Source organism: Anabrus simplex, chromosome 10, assembly GCF_040414725.1.
Source record: "Anabrus simplex isolate iqAnaSimp1 chromosome 10, ASM4041472v1, whole genome shotgun sequence".
NCBI classification, from domain to species: Eukaryota; Metazoa; Arthropoda; class Insecta; order Orthoptera; family Tettigoniidae; genus Anabrus; species Anabrus simplex.
The window spans coordinates 42,558,138-42,573,136 of record NC_090274.1 but is presented as its reverse complement, the minus strand read 5'-3'; the positions used below and the strand labels follow the sequence as shown (position 1 = coordinate 42,573,136).

The 14,999-nt window shown below is 39.4% G+C and overlaps 1 long non-coding RNA gene across 1 annotated transcript in view; it reads left to right on the top strand.

Moving 5' to 3' along the window:
* Positions 1-8,644: 8,644 nt before the first annotated feature.
* The window catches only part of LOC136881969 (uncharacterized), a 46,198-nt gene continuing 39,843 nt past the window's right edge, over positions 8,645-14,999 (top strand). Inside the window, exon 1 of the long non-coding RNA XR_010861059.2 lies at positions 8,645-8,680. This is a non-coding gene — a long non-coding RNA (uncharacterized lncRNA). The remainder of the gene's footprint in view (positions 8,681-14,999) is intronic.

The window sequence follows — 14,999 nt, the reverse complement described above, 5'->3', positions numbered from 1 at the left end:
GTGCTGCGCAGTGGAGGGGTGCACCTGTTGCTCCGACATCGTGAGCGTTACTGACGAAATGGTGGGAAATGTTTAACAGCATGCTCTCCCCACTCCTAACGGCCTTGGCCCAAGGGGTTCTCAACTTGGGAGTGTGGATTGGCGACCATGGGGCCCTTAGCTGAGTCTTGGCATTGTTTCCACTTACTTGTGCCAGGCTCCTCACTTTCGTCTATCCTGTCCGACCTCCCTTGGTCAACTCTTGTTCTTTCCGACCCCGACGGTATTAGAGCATTCGAGGCTTAGGGAGTCTTTCATTTTCACGCCCTTCGTGGCCCTTGCCTTTCATCGTCTGTCACTTCATTTTTCGAAGTGACGGATCCCTCCTTTCTTCTTCTTTTTTCTCTCTCTCTCTACCCCATGTGGGTGGGGGCCGGAGACGAAAAATACACCCACGGTGTCCCCTCCCTGTCGTGAGGGGCGACTAAAAGGGGTGACCAAGGGATGATTGAATTTGAACCATGGAACTCCTTTTGATTCGTACCATCACACGGGGAACACCATGGGTTGCCTGTACTTGCGAGTAGTACCACTATATTAGGTACGAAATAGGTTTGTGTTTAGTAGCAGCAGATTGGTTCACTGTAGGTTTCCAGTACCCGTGAGTCGTACCCACATGAGCAACACCACATGTCTGGGCGTTGCCTGGGCTTAGTACCCACTATGTGAGGAACACCACGGGATTACCCTCGCCCGTGATTAGTACACCTAAGTGAGGAACCCCATCGGTTTGCATTGCCTATGTGTGGCGCCATTATGTAAGAAACACCATAGGTCTGCGTTATCTGTACGATGTCCAATACTTGTGAGAAGTACCATCATATGTGGAACACCGTGAGTCTACGCTACTTTTGATTAGTACCCCAACATGACAAATACCTTGGTTCTACTTTACTAGCGATAAGTACTATTATGAGGGGCCGTTGACCTGTATTTTGTACCCCTTTATACAACAAGCATCCTTGATTCAGGATTGTGCTTTAGAAGTGGTCTCTTGGTCAGTAATATTAATTTTTATGGTAGTTTTGGGGTAGGATCCACCGATTGTTTTAAATTCATATCCATCCGTTCATTCTTCATGCCATTTTTTTATTTTGGTCAGTGGATGATTATGAACTTTTAATTTGTCATTTCATTTCGTACTGTCAGGGGCCAATGACCTAGATGTTAGGCCCCTAAAAACAACAAGCATCACCACCACCACCTAACGGTCCTGCCTAAGCATTGCAGAAGCACGGGGCCAGTCCTACCAACTGTTGATGTTCAGGAACAAAAATCCCGTTTATATTTGATCGACCTACGTATTTATCGTATCAGAAGCACTAATATATACATACAAACTGTACAACCAAAAGACAAATATATAACAATAACAATCATAACATTAAAGGAAAAAAAAGAGGTCCCAGTATAATATATTTGGACTCTATAGGTGATTTCCTGTTGAGTACGGTGCTTGGAAATGTAGAAGTTGCGTTGGCAGAAGAACAAACTTACATGGGGTTTGAGCCACACCCTCCCTCAAGAGGAAACTGCACGTGAATCACGATCAAGAAGGGCGTATAAATCTGCCCTGAACTGGAAATGTTATTCACCTAATTAGTTCTAGCATAAACTAACACTACTAAGAGTGGAAACCCGAATAAGTGATAAATGAATGTTTATTGAAAAGCAACGTTAATTAAAGAATTAATTGAAAAAGAAAACATAAGATATAATAGGGTGATACATACGTATATGGGTTAACACCAATGACAATTAATCGTGATATCCATATCTCATCAATATGTACATGCACAGTTGCAGAATTACGCAAGGGATCTTAGCATTTTTACTCACGAAGATTTCGCATATAACAATTGCGAGAAGAATAACTAATGAGGGTCAATACATGATTAGAAATCGGGAGTACCTTATTCATTCCACCCCCTACTTCTTATCCGTTCTCTCTTTTTTTTTTCTTTTTTTTTTAAACAATACTATGATCTCCTTTCATTAGGATCCCCCACACACCAAGGAGCGCACACACCCAAAAAAGGGTAGACCAGAAAAGAATAACCCCAGCGGGCAAAGAGAAAAAGATACACAGGATGGATCAATCAGATAAAGACGGGCCATCGTGCGGCCAAGGAACAAAAATAAATCAACATGGCGACGCCCAGGTCGAAAAAGATCAGGGCGCGCACCAAATAAAGAGAAAAATAGAACCCGAGATAAAAGGGGCAAATAACGAAAAGTTAAACATAAATAACTAGGCCGACACTGTTACATCAAAACACTCGACTCATTCATTAATTCATCCATGACAGCCATACGAACAAATCGCCTCGAGGGCGGATAACAGTGACAACTGGTGCGAATGGATCAATCCAGCCAACTCGTAGAGTGCAATATTACCTAACATCAATGAGGCCAAACGTCAATAATAGTTGAACGACAACAGCACATGTCGTGGCTTCAAGGCCACGCGTAGATCTGTCACAAACATCGCTGTGTACGGCCATAATAATACGACGGTCGACACACAGATAATAATTTCAAACGAGAGCAAAGATGTCTCATTGAGAAATTCATTATAATGCACAGAGACTCAGATTATGAATGCACCACTGTTATATCAACAACACACTTTCACACACGCCTTCCACTCTCCGAGTATCAAGACGGGTTACGGTCGGCCAATAAACAAGGGAGAAATACAAATACTAAATGGTAGATCACCCACAATATCAAGCATCAGAACACGTTAATCGTGCAGCGATCTAGCACGGTTTTAAACTTACGATACATCCATTTGAAAAGCGTTAACATAGCTCCTGTGTGTGAGGGTCCCATATTATTATAAGCTACCATCTTCCGAACAGAATATAAACCAAAGAGAAGATAGTTAAAGACTTAGTCAAGGAAAGATCATTAATGTTCTCGACAGAGGGGGCTGTCCTCTATCGATTAAAACTGGAAGCACATATAATAACAGGTCGAAACCAATTCAGTGAAACATAGGTAATAAATTATGGAAACCGTGCTGAAGCAGCATGTTTCAGGTTGCTGACCAATAGTTAGCCACTTTCAGGTACTCAGGTGTTGCTTGCATGAGGTCTTCCATAATACATGAAGCTGGGCACAGTTTGCATTGGAGAAGATGAGGCCTTGTCTGTGGAGAACCACAATTGCATAACGGAGAGTCTACGTGAAAACCCCACTTCAACAGATTAGATTTGCATCTTGTAACACCTGAGTGCCACACCATGAATGGAAATGTTGACATTGCTTCATTGATTGACTTGAATTCTTTTAATTAATTAACTGACTTAACCATTGAAATCTCTTCCCCTCTGAATTGAAGAACAGTATGCTGACCATTCAGTCAGGGAGATGGACAATACTACCAGCATTGTATTAATTATTTAAAGAAATTTTTTCTCTCATGATAGGTGTAGGAGCCTCTGTGGCTCAGGTGGAAGCATGCCGGCCTCTCACCTCTGAGTTCCGTGGTTCAAATCCTCTATACTCCATACTAGATTTGTGCTGGACAAAGCGGATGCAGGGCATGTTTTCTCTGTCATCTTTCATTCCAGTAACACTCTTCAGAATCATTTCATTTCATCTGTCAGTCATTAATCATTGCCCCAGAGGAGTGAGATAGCCTTCGGCACCTGGCACAATTCCTATCCTCGCCGCTAGATGGCGGCTTCATTCATTCAATTGCTGACCCTTTCGAATGACTGGAAACAGGCTGTGGATATTTTCGTGATTGTGCAACGGAAGTGCTATGCGAAATATCGTACTTCATTGTAACTGTCAAAAGTGCTGCAGGTATCCAACCAACAACACTATAGTCATTCAAACAAAAAAAATTGAAGATTATTTTCTATTTCCCCATACCCAAGTATGAAACAAAGTTAAAAGCTAAAAGAAAAAGACCCATAGCGCAACAGCCCCGAAGGGCCAGGGCCTTCCAAGTGACTGCTACTCAGCCTGAAGGCCTGCAGATTATGCGGTGTCATGTGGTCGCACGACAAATCATCTCAGCTTTCGAGATCGGGGTCGTTATCTCACCGTTAGATAGCTCCTCAATTGTAATCACGTAGACTGAGTGGACCTCGAACCAGCCCTCAGATCGCAGTGAAAATTCCTGACCTGGCTGTTAATCGAACCCAGCCGCTGCGCATGCGCAGTAGCACTGATAAGGGACTTAGAAACTCGCTAGCAAGTCTTACACCAGCTAGTAAGACAGGGGGCGTTCGCCTGTTATTAAGAAGAGTATTGTACATATTGATATTAGTGTTAACGGTGATGGTTATCACGCTTTCGAGATGTATAAACCTGAGGAATCTGGCGTATTGATTGGCTGGAATTTAAACTTGGCAGTGTATAATTTGCGAGATCAAGGTGAAGCCTGCATTAATTGTTACATGGCAGTATTCCATGATGCAATACCTCCGATAAAAATTTTGGCAGATGTTGATGAAACTGTTATTGGTTCTAACATTTTGACTGCATTTGCAGCTAAAGAATCATATACAGCAGCAAGTAGTCTTCGGTGGATTTCTAAGGGGAAAGCAAAATTGTGGAGAGGTCATGTATTAGCTGTAACATGTATATAACACATTTTTTGTTATGGTAATTTTACTATTTAACTTTCATTCTTTGCTAGGCTGAAGATGTACCCTAGAGGGATGAAACATGTACCTATAACTTTGCTTTAAGAAGAAAATCTTTTGTGAGTGTTGTAAAGGTGGAACTTTTAATGTTAATATCTTTAAACTGGTCAAAGTTGACAATACGGGCTAAATATGTCATATATTACTTGTAATTTAATTAGTGTTCTGTGAAAAATAAAGTTGGTATTCTAAAATTAAAAGTGTCAACTATTTGTGCGCCACCCTGTAGTCTATCAGTCGTCTGGCTGATTTGGTCGTCTAACAATAGCTCTCTAATTCTCATGGCAGTGGGTCTTCTATTTTAATTGCCCAACATTAAATGAAAGTGTGCCATGGTCTTCTTCTTTTTTCTTTATTTCTGTTATGTCTTGTAGTAAATCTGTGTGTCACAGGACGTGCCCCATCCAGGCGTCTTTCACGAAGTTGTCCAAGCAGTACACTTCCCTCACCAACTCGATTGAGTACCTCAGTCTGTCTAAGGAAACTTAAGCAGATGCCTCCAACACCAAATTTCAAAGACGTGAATACGACTAGTCAAGCTGGTATTCAGCATTCATGTTTCTCTACAGTACAACCCCAGCGACCAAACAGATATCTTAAGAAATCAGTTCTCCATCTCTAGGCTCAAGGCTGCTCTTACTATTCCAAGCCGCACCTTGACAATAGCCATCCTCAGATATTTATTCCAATATTTAAAGGAAGATGCCTGTCCGAGTGCCACACAATGAATTTCTCATCTGGTTGACGAGTTGTCTTTACATTCCTTAATGTCTGTGATTCTATGCTCTCGTACTGTCTAATTAGCACTTAAAATTGAGACAACTCGTCAACCAGATGAGAAAAATTTTATATTCATGACTTACAAGAATTCTCTTGTCACATATTAAGGATAATTAATATAGCATAATAGATGTTTAGGATTTAACCAATATTCTGTTGTAAGTAAATATGTATATGTATGAGTTAAGTATGACAATATTTTGTTTAATATTTAGATCGCCAAGTTTTTTCACATTTTATAAATCAGCTGATGATGGTGACATAATAGAGCACCGAAACATGTACTGTAATAAATAATGTTGTAAATATCATCCGACAACATTGTATTGGTATTGAAAAGGTGGAACCTGATAGACTTTAAATAATTGTGATCTCAGTTCAATACGGTTTCTTCGAAACAGGTTGCTCCATTATTATGTTGTTGTTGTGTGCTTATCCATTTCACTGATAAACACGTCGTCTACCACCAAACGCTTCGTCGCTCTCACCACACGACACCATCCGAGTCAAGCCGAGTTTCGCCGAGGGGAACCGATGCACAGTGCACAGAGCCTATGCACCTCGCTCTGCACGCGTGAGAGTTTCGGCGTTTGAGAGGCCCTGCTCTAAACCAATAACCACGTTATTCTGGAAATGAAATGATGCCCATATACTGTATATCAGCTTCTATTTCCCCTGAGCAAGTGTTTTCCCATTCCGTATTTATGTTACCGGAATGTGCCTGTTTGTATGCTGCGTAGATATATATGCAAGTGGCTATGTCACTGAATAGTTTGTCTCCTCCTAATGTAGGCCTACGTAAAAACAATGCATTTCTCGTAATACTCTTTCAAAATTATGAACAGGTTCAACATCATCCATATAAACATTCGGAGTAACGAAGCGAAATGCTTGTGTTACCTAAAATGCCTGGGCATCGCCATCAGGTCCGAATTCTTGATATCCGTTTTCACTTAAATCACTTTTAAAACTAAAATTATCTTCATTGATATGTTATTCACTCACTAAAAATTCACCTCCACCCGTACTCACGATTCTGTGTCACTTTCTTCGCCTATATTAATTTCAGTATCTATATCTGCAGTATTCAATCCCTCCATGTTTACGAACGAAACAGCTGACCCGTGCTCGCGGAAGTTCAAGACCGTTGCCTAGGCAACGTCAAGACAGATTATTGCTATTCTTTTATATCCTAAGCCATGTAGTGGTGGTGGTGATTATTGTTTTAAGAGGAAGTACAACTAGGCAACCATCCTCTACATAACACTAATCAGAGGGAAAAATGGAAGGGATCTGACACTTCGAAAAATGAAGATATCGGTCAAAGAAAGACAAGGGCCACGAAGGGCATGAAAATGAAAGACTCCCTAGCCCTCGCAAACCTAATAGCGTCGGGGTCGGAAAAAAACAAGAGTTGACCAAGAGAGATCAGACAGGATAGATAAAAGTGAGGAGCCTGGCACAAGTAAGTGGAAGAAATGCCAGGACTCAGCTGAGGGCCCTGTGGTCGCCAACCCACGCTCCAAATAAGCCATGTAGATCGTACTGCGTGTTCATATAAACACTTCAGTGCCAAAAAAAAATTTTAAAAAACTATCGCATACATCCAGGCACTTTCGGGCGCTAAGAACCAGAAGGCAAAGTGAACAGTCGAGCGCTAAGGGCAGGAAAGGTTTAAGAAATTTCAGAGTGGGTGGTAATTTAGATATTGCTAGAAATATGAGAACATATGTCTGATAATAGTGTGAAACTCCTGTGCATTGATTATTTATCATATCTAATAACTAATATTTTTTGGGTTATTACAGGTCAGCCAGTCTTTTCTCAATTGCCAACAGATTGGACTTGGAACCTCCAGATTGATGAAGTTTTAGTTCTGAGGTGAGTACTTGTTCATTGTATGTTATTATACATTAAGAAAGTAGAGGATTGTACTGTAGAGAGTCCTAGAAATAGAAGTACAGTCGAAACCGGTTATAACGACTCTGAGAGGACTGTTAATTAACAGTCGTTATAGCGATAGTTACACAAACTTTTTTTCCCTATTGTTTCTAAAAATGTCATATCTGTAACTTTTAGGGTGCACACCTATGTGGTTAATTAACAGAATAGAGTTAAAACTTCAAAAAACATAACTAAAATAAGTACGGTACTTGTGGAGTGGAACTAATGTTTACACACTAAGTACAGCAACAATATGTCAATATAAAGTAATAAGTGAGGAAGGAAGTAACAACAATGTGAATACATCACTAATGTCGCGCACGGTCTTGGCTAATGAATGAGATGTTCTCTCCGTCCTTCCAGATTGTAGAAATTGTCGAGTGTGATACAATTCCTTTGCTACCCTGACGTTTGTTTCCCATTTTGTAATCACCATATTATTTGTGACTTTTCTTCAGTGAACTTTGCCTTTCTTTTGCAACATTTTCAAAGCGATGCTTGCCTCGAGTGCTTAACAGAAAGACTGATTTGTTATCTACAATCTTCTGAAAACAAGAGTTTGAAAATAAGCTTTACATTGTTGTCAGCATTCCCCTAACGCAAAACATAAAAAAACATTGGACGTTGTAGTTGATACATTTCTGCGAAAATGTCCCAAAAAAATGCCGTTTTATATGATATGTCACAATAGGATATGTCATAGTAAGCAATTCTTTAAAATACAGTTCTTATATAGGATTTGTCCGACTCGTTGGCTGAATGGCCAGCGTACTGGCCTTCGGTTCAAAGGGTCCCGGGTTCGATTCCCAGCCGGGTCGGGGATTTTAACCTTCACTGGTTAATTCCAATGGCTCGGGGGCTGGGTGTTTGTGCTGTCCCCAACATCCCTGCAACTCACACACCACACATAACACTATCCTCCATCACAATAACACGCAGTTATCTAACACATGGCACCCTCATCGGAGGGTCTGCCGTACAAGGGCTGCACTCGGCTAGAAATAGCCACACAAAATTATTATTATTATAGGATTTAGATGGGACCGTTAGATTTTGCCATTATATCCAATACGTTCTTAAAAGCGATGTCAAATAAACGGTTTCGACTCTACTTAATACTGCTGTATAGAGTGAAAAACCCGTATGTGGATTTTTGATCATATCTGAGAGGCCTAACTAATATTTCTTGGGTTATAGGTTAGCAAGTCTTCTCTCGTTTGGAACTTCCAGATTGGTGAAGTTGTAACATTTTGGTGAGTACTTGTTCATTGTATTTTATTAAATTGGCTGTTAATGGCCTATGATTCTGGTAACAGTGTTTGGTTTTCATTGATGTTTGCAGCTGGTCAGGAATTACAGAGAACTAATATGTTGATTATTTATGTCACAAATATATCTTGAAGACAGGTGATGTGTAGAATACTGGCTCATTAATGTAAAGTCATCATCATTAAACCTTCCAGGCTATTTTTGATGCAGAAAATTTTCTCCTAGAACTGGAGAGTTTTCATAAAGATAGCACAGATCCGGTAGAAGTGGAGTATGCATGCTGGTGAAAGAAGAATTTGTAAGCTATGAAAGTTAAGGATGAGAAACATGAAATTCTAGATGTAAGGATCATCTCTAAAATTAATAGGCAACTTGATGCTTTTGGTGTGTACAGACCTGAGAGGGGGAATGCTGACACAGAATTATTTGATAAAATAGTGAGCTATGTGTGGAAAGGCACAGAAAGATACTCGATTGTCACGGGTGATCTCAAATGTTAACTGGGAAGGTAATGCGAATAACGGTAAGCATCACCAACAGATGGTAACTACGTTAATCTGCGAAGGACAGAATGCTGTACATAAAGATAGTTGGATGTAAGGATAATATCCAGGTAGAGGAAGTAGATTTATGATTACAAAGATATTTACAAAAGGATGCAAAAGTTAAAAACTAGAAAAGCAGCTGGAATTGATGAGATTTCTGGAGATATACTACAAGCAGAGGTGCCAACTATTACGGATTGTCCGTAATGATTACGGATTTCACTTCGTGATTACGGCATTAGGGTTGAAGGGGAAATTATTACGGAAAAGAACATTGTTATGATAAAAATGAATTTCTGCGAAAAAAAGGGAAGAAATAAAAAATGTTCAATCACTTAGAGCATTACTGGTCAAACCTCCTCATTTCAATGTTTGTAAGTTGGCAACTAAACATATTTGGCAGTTATTTGGTCGTCACTTCCTTTTGTGTCCCGTGAGCGTTGTGAAATCACGGCCAGTTACATAGATATACGCTGCTCTCTTGGCTAGAAAGACGCATCAAGTCGGCCATGAGGTAGGCTCTACTCCTTGCTCTGCTGCAGTTCTCCAGTGCGCGCATCCGGTGCGTAGAACAAGTGGTATATTTAGCACATTTCAGTTCTAATTATCCTAGTCGTTTATTCGAAAAGAAGTGATTGGTTTTGCAAAATGAAGCGGAGCAATTGTCAAATTGCATCTTCTTCTAAGAAGACAGCAGTGTTACAGAAATATTGAGACGGTTACACTATGGAATGGCCATGCCTATTTGCTTCACGTGTTAGTGAAAACCACGTGTTCTGCAGTGTGTGTTCGTGTGATTTCTCTGTGGTTCACGGTGGACATGATGATTGCAGACGACACATAAAATCCAAGAAACATCACACATACGGTGAATCAAAATTACGAAACCAGTCTGCTGTTTCATCGTTCTTCATGAAAGGTAATGAAACTGCAGTGACGAATGCCGAATTACTGTTCACATCATTTCTTTTGGAGCATAATATTCTGTTATCAGTTTCAGATCACGCTGGAAATTTGTTCAGATCAATGTTCCCCGACTCTAAAATATCTCAGAAATATGGTTGTGCAAGAACTAAAACCTCTGCTTTAGTTCAATACACAGCATCTGAGGCAAAAAAAGGAAATAAGTGAACTTTTGCAAATAACACCTTTTTCTTTGGCTACTGATGGTGGTACGGATTCAAATGCAGTTAAACTTTATCCTATAGTTGTCTCTTTCTTTAATGCTCAGATAGGCCAAATATCAACTCTTCTGTTGTCATTGTTAGAGAGTACTGACAATACAGGTTAGGGAATTTTCTCTGTTATGAATAGTGAATTGTCTTCTTTGGCCATTCCATGGGAAAATTTCATTTCTTTTTCATCTGACAATGCATAGGCCCTACACAATGATAGGGGCAAATAAAGGTGTTGCCAAATTTGTGAAGGACGGGCAATCTTCTGTTTATGTCCCAGGTTGTTCATGTCATCTCATACACATCTGTGCATAAAAAGCAGCAGCCCAATTACCAGTCAATGTGGAGAACTTTTTGGTTCAGTTATATTACTATCTTGATAAGAGTTCTAAACGGCAAAACACGTTGAAGGTTTATCAGGCTGTTTGTGGCACAGAGGGTCACAAAATTTTGAAATATGTTAGTACCTGTTGGCTCTCACTTCTTCAGTCTGCTGATAGAGTTCTTGAACAGTGGGAAGCTTTGACACTCATGTTTTGTAGTGAGACTCACCATAAAAATGAGACCACCAAGCAATTTGAAACTGTGAAATCTTTCATACAAGACGCACACAAAAAACTGATTTGCTACTTTCTTCAGAGTACACTTCCTGTTTTTAACTCAGTGAATATATTTCTGCAACAAGATGCTCCAGCCATACATCTTCTTAGGAGGAAACTTACTGGTCTTTTAACTGACCTATTGGTCAAATTTGTTCAGCCATGTTCTATTCAGTCAGAATCTATCTCCCTTTTGAGTGTTGAATTCAAGAGGAGGAAATACCAGAAAGCCAATGAGGACTTGGTAATTGGAGCAAAAACTAGGGCATACTTGAAAGATAATGACTGTGATGAAGAGATGTTTTATAATTCTGTAAGAGAGTTTTATATGGCAGCTTGCAGTCACATTATCAGGAAATTTCCCCTTGATGATGAATTTCTTCATCATGCTGAAGTTGTAGACATCTCTCTCAGAATGAAGGTTTCCTATTCATCTCTTGAATACTTTGTCTGAAGATTCCCAACTTTGATCAAAGAAAGTGAACATGACAAACTTGAAGAGGAATTTGCAGTTTACCAGTGTGATACTTTCCCGGAATATATTGTACAAGGACCTAACATTGATGTGAATTGGGGCAACATTTCAGAGCTTAAAAATGAAAGTGGACAAATTAAGTATAAAACATTAAGTAATGTTGTATTTGCAGTACTAAGTGTACCTCATAGTAACTCTCCCACAGAAAGAGTTTTCAATGTTGTTAGGAAAAATCAGACAGAATTCAGGCCTACATTAAGTACATCCACACTGGAATCACTTATGGTTCTGAAGACAAAAATGTCATCTCAGGGGGAAGTATGTTTCAAGAAAACCTACACTAAAAAGCAGCTGCTGGGTGCGAAACAAGCTAAAAAGAATTTTTTTATCGCAGAACTAACAGGTAACGAGCAAATTTTATTGTGTAATATGATATACTTTAGAATAGATTGCTGTAGGAAAGGGGAAATGGGGTGCTTTGGATTTGACTCATAAACGTTTTCAACGGGCGGGGGGATGAGTTAAAAATGGGATTACTGATAGCCCCCTTCAAAGGTTGGCACGTCTGTAAAAGCAAGGGCTGCCTTATTGGACAAAGTGTAATATCTGCATGTATAATATAAATGAAACATCGAAGTTTAAAAGTACATCCACAAATCTGTCCTTTTAACAAACATAGAGCTGCAGAAAGTTTCACAAAGTTGCCCAAGCAGTGCTCTTCCTTCACCAACTCGATTGAGTACCTCTGCATTTGTGACTTGATTTGCCAAAGAAATCTTAAGCAGGCGTCTCCAGTACCACATTTGAAACGCCTGAATACGACTAGTCAAGCTGGTGTTCACGTTTCTCCACAGTATAACCCAGTGACCAAACAGATATCATAACAAATCTGTTCCTCATCTCTAGGCTCAAGGCACTGTGCAGAATGCTGCTCTTGTCATTCCAAGCCGCACCTTGACATCTTGGTGACAGTAGCCATCCTCAGATATTATTTTCCGAAGTATTTAAAGGAAGATACCTGTTTTTGAGTGTCACAGCATAAATGGAACTGTCAATATCTTTCGGTTGATTTACTTGAATTAGTTTAATTAATTAACTGACTTAACCAGTTAAAATCTCTGGCAGGGAATCAAACCCATAGCCCTTTGAATTGAAGGCCAGTACGTGATCATCAGCCAGGGAGCTGGACGGTGCTACCGGCATTGTATTAATTCATCATCATCATCATCATCATCAATGTCCCACTCCAGTCGCCCGAATGTGGTTAACAAGCCTCCTCCACTCCTTTCTGTCCTTCCACTTTTCCTGCTCCATTACTTCTGCCACATCCAATCCAGCTTCTCGAATGTCCTTTCAAATCTGATCCATCCACCTTCTTCTTGGTCTTCCAACCGGTCTCTTTTCCTTACCTTCTCTTTCCAGTTCCTTTCTTGCTACCCGTTCCTTTCCCATTCTTTTTACATGTCCGAACCATCTGTCTTGCTTTCTGTATGTTCTGTATTAACGGCCCTATATTTAACTCTTCTGATTTTAATATTTTGAATTCTATCTCTTCTTGTCTTTTTAACCGATGTTCTTTAAAATTTCATTTCTACTGCTTGGATCTTACTATCTTGTCTCTTATTAGTTACCAGCTTTTCTAGTCCGTATGTTACAATTGGTATAAAATACTGTGTATTGTCCCCTTTTCCGGGGTCACTCAGTCGGCGGAGCGAGAGTCCCAACGGGTGGAACATTCGCAGAGCCGTCTTTACTATTTTGGGACAGACCTTTATAAATTTATATTTGCAAGGCTGTAGGTGATTGGATAGGTGACATAGCATAATGAAAATCAGAACGAAACAACAATGACATTTATTAAAATTACAGTCTGGACATGCAAATAATAAAAAAAAAGGAAATTAATAATATTAAATTTCAACATAAAATGAATGCTTCTGGATTCGTTAACATGAACTTATTTACATTGCATGCTTTTGCTTTCCGTTCATTACAATCCAGTGTTCCTTGAACTCCTTGTTTGTAATAATGCATCTGGTCTAAACCGTTGATAACAAACTGTAACATTTAACAGACTACAAGATTAGCGAAAGTATCGTTACAATCAATATTACTACATTTGATTATTCAATATTTCTTTAACGAATAAATTCTTTACAAATTATTTCAAATTCTTTACAAATTCTTGGCGAATTCTTACAAATTAATTCACACAAATTCTTTACAAAATTCTTTGGTAAATTCTTTGGCAGGTTTCCCCTCCTTCTCAGATTATGTCCGACTCTATTCCTATATTTTATTTTCAAATAATAATCAATTTCCTAAGTTACTTATTAGCTGAATAGTAGAGCATCCCATAAATAGGGACCTGAAAAATTAGCATCTATTTTTCCAAAATTAGCATCTATTTACAAAGTTAAAATAATCGCATCGTATTATTAATTTTAACGATTCCAAGTTAATGAAGTGCAATTATTGCCCCTGGTTCACACACAATACAAAGTCATTGTTCAAACGAAAGCATTGTCAGTACTTCGGCACTGCTTTTTTTCAAATTGCACCGTCTGTCTGTAATCACTGTGTTGTAATGAGACAACACGGGCTCGCTATCTACATTGTTCGTTGGGGTCCACAACAACTCAAGACAGTATGTAGCAAATATGCTGAACTCTGTCCGAACTGCAGTTAATGCATGCATGACATCACATTTTTCACTTTCTTTAATCTGGGTTTGAATTGCGTGTTTCAGAGAACAGTAACCGGACCAGATATCGTTTCGTGAGAGGTCTGTTACTCCAAACGATTTCTCAAGCTCATCTGATTTATCAGTGTTATTCAAAATTATATTTTTTGGATACAGAGATTGAGAAATTGATACAAAATGCTTATGGTTGGGGTCTTTAGCTTTCAGTGTGGCTAGCTTGCATTGTGAAGAATCAGCAGCTTTGACAAATGTGTCTCTACATGCAGCCTGCTCTAGAGGAGTGAACTTAATCAAAGCATCATTAGTTGCCGCAGAAAAATTCCCCTCACAAATGAAGGTGAAACTGGCATCAAGGTTATGCAGTTTGGGTTAAGGGAGATGAGAGGTAGGATACATAGACCCTTCAAGTTCAGTAAGGAGGTCAACCAATCCACCTGCATGATCTGTGACAAAAACCATTTGGGAGTGAAGCCTATTCACTTCTCGGTCACTCAGATCAGTCAGGTACTTAATGCCACAGTTGTTTATGTCTTTCATGTCAGACATCTTGAAAACTGTAACAACATCAGTAAACTAAGCACTCAAATAGAATCTCAAAATTACTCAAATGACTATTTTTGTTCAGGTTATTTTCAATGATGGGAATTAACTTGGAAATTTGGATGCTGGGGAACATGTTTATAATATCAAAAGAGTGGAGTGAATAATCTGGTTGCATGCTCAACTTATTTAGTTTGTCTGTTCATTCATATGTGTTTTTAATGGACTTCTTAGATAAGAATTGGTAGTTATTCCTTAAGAACCT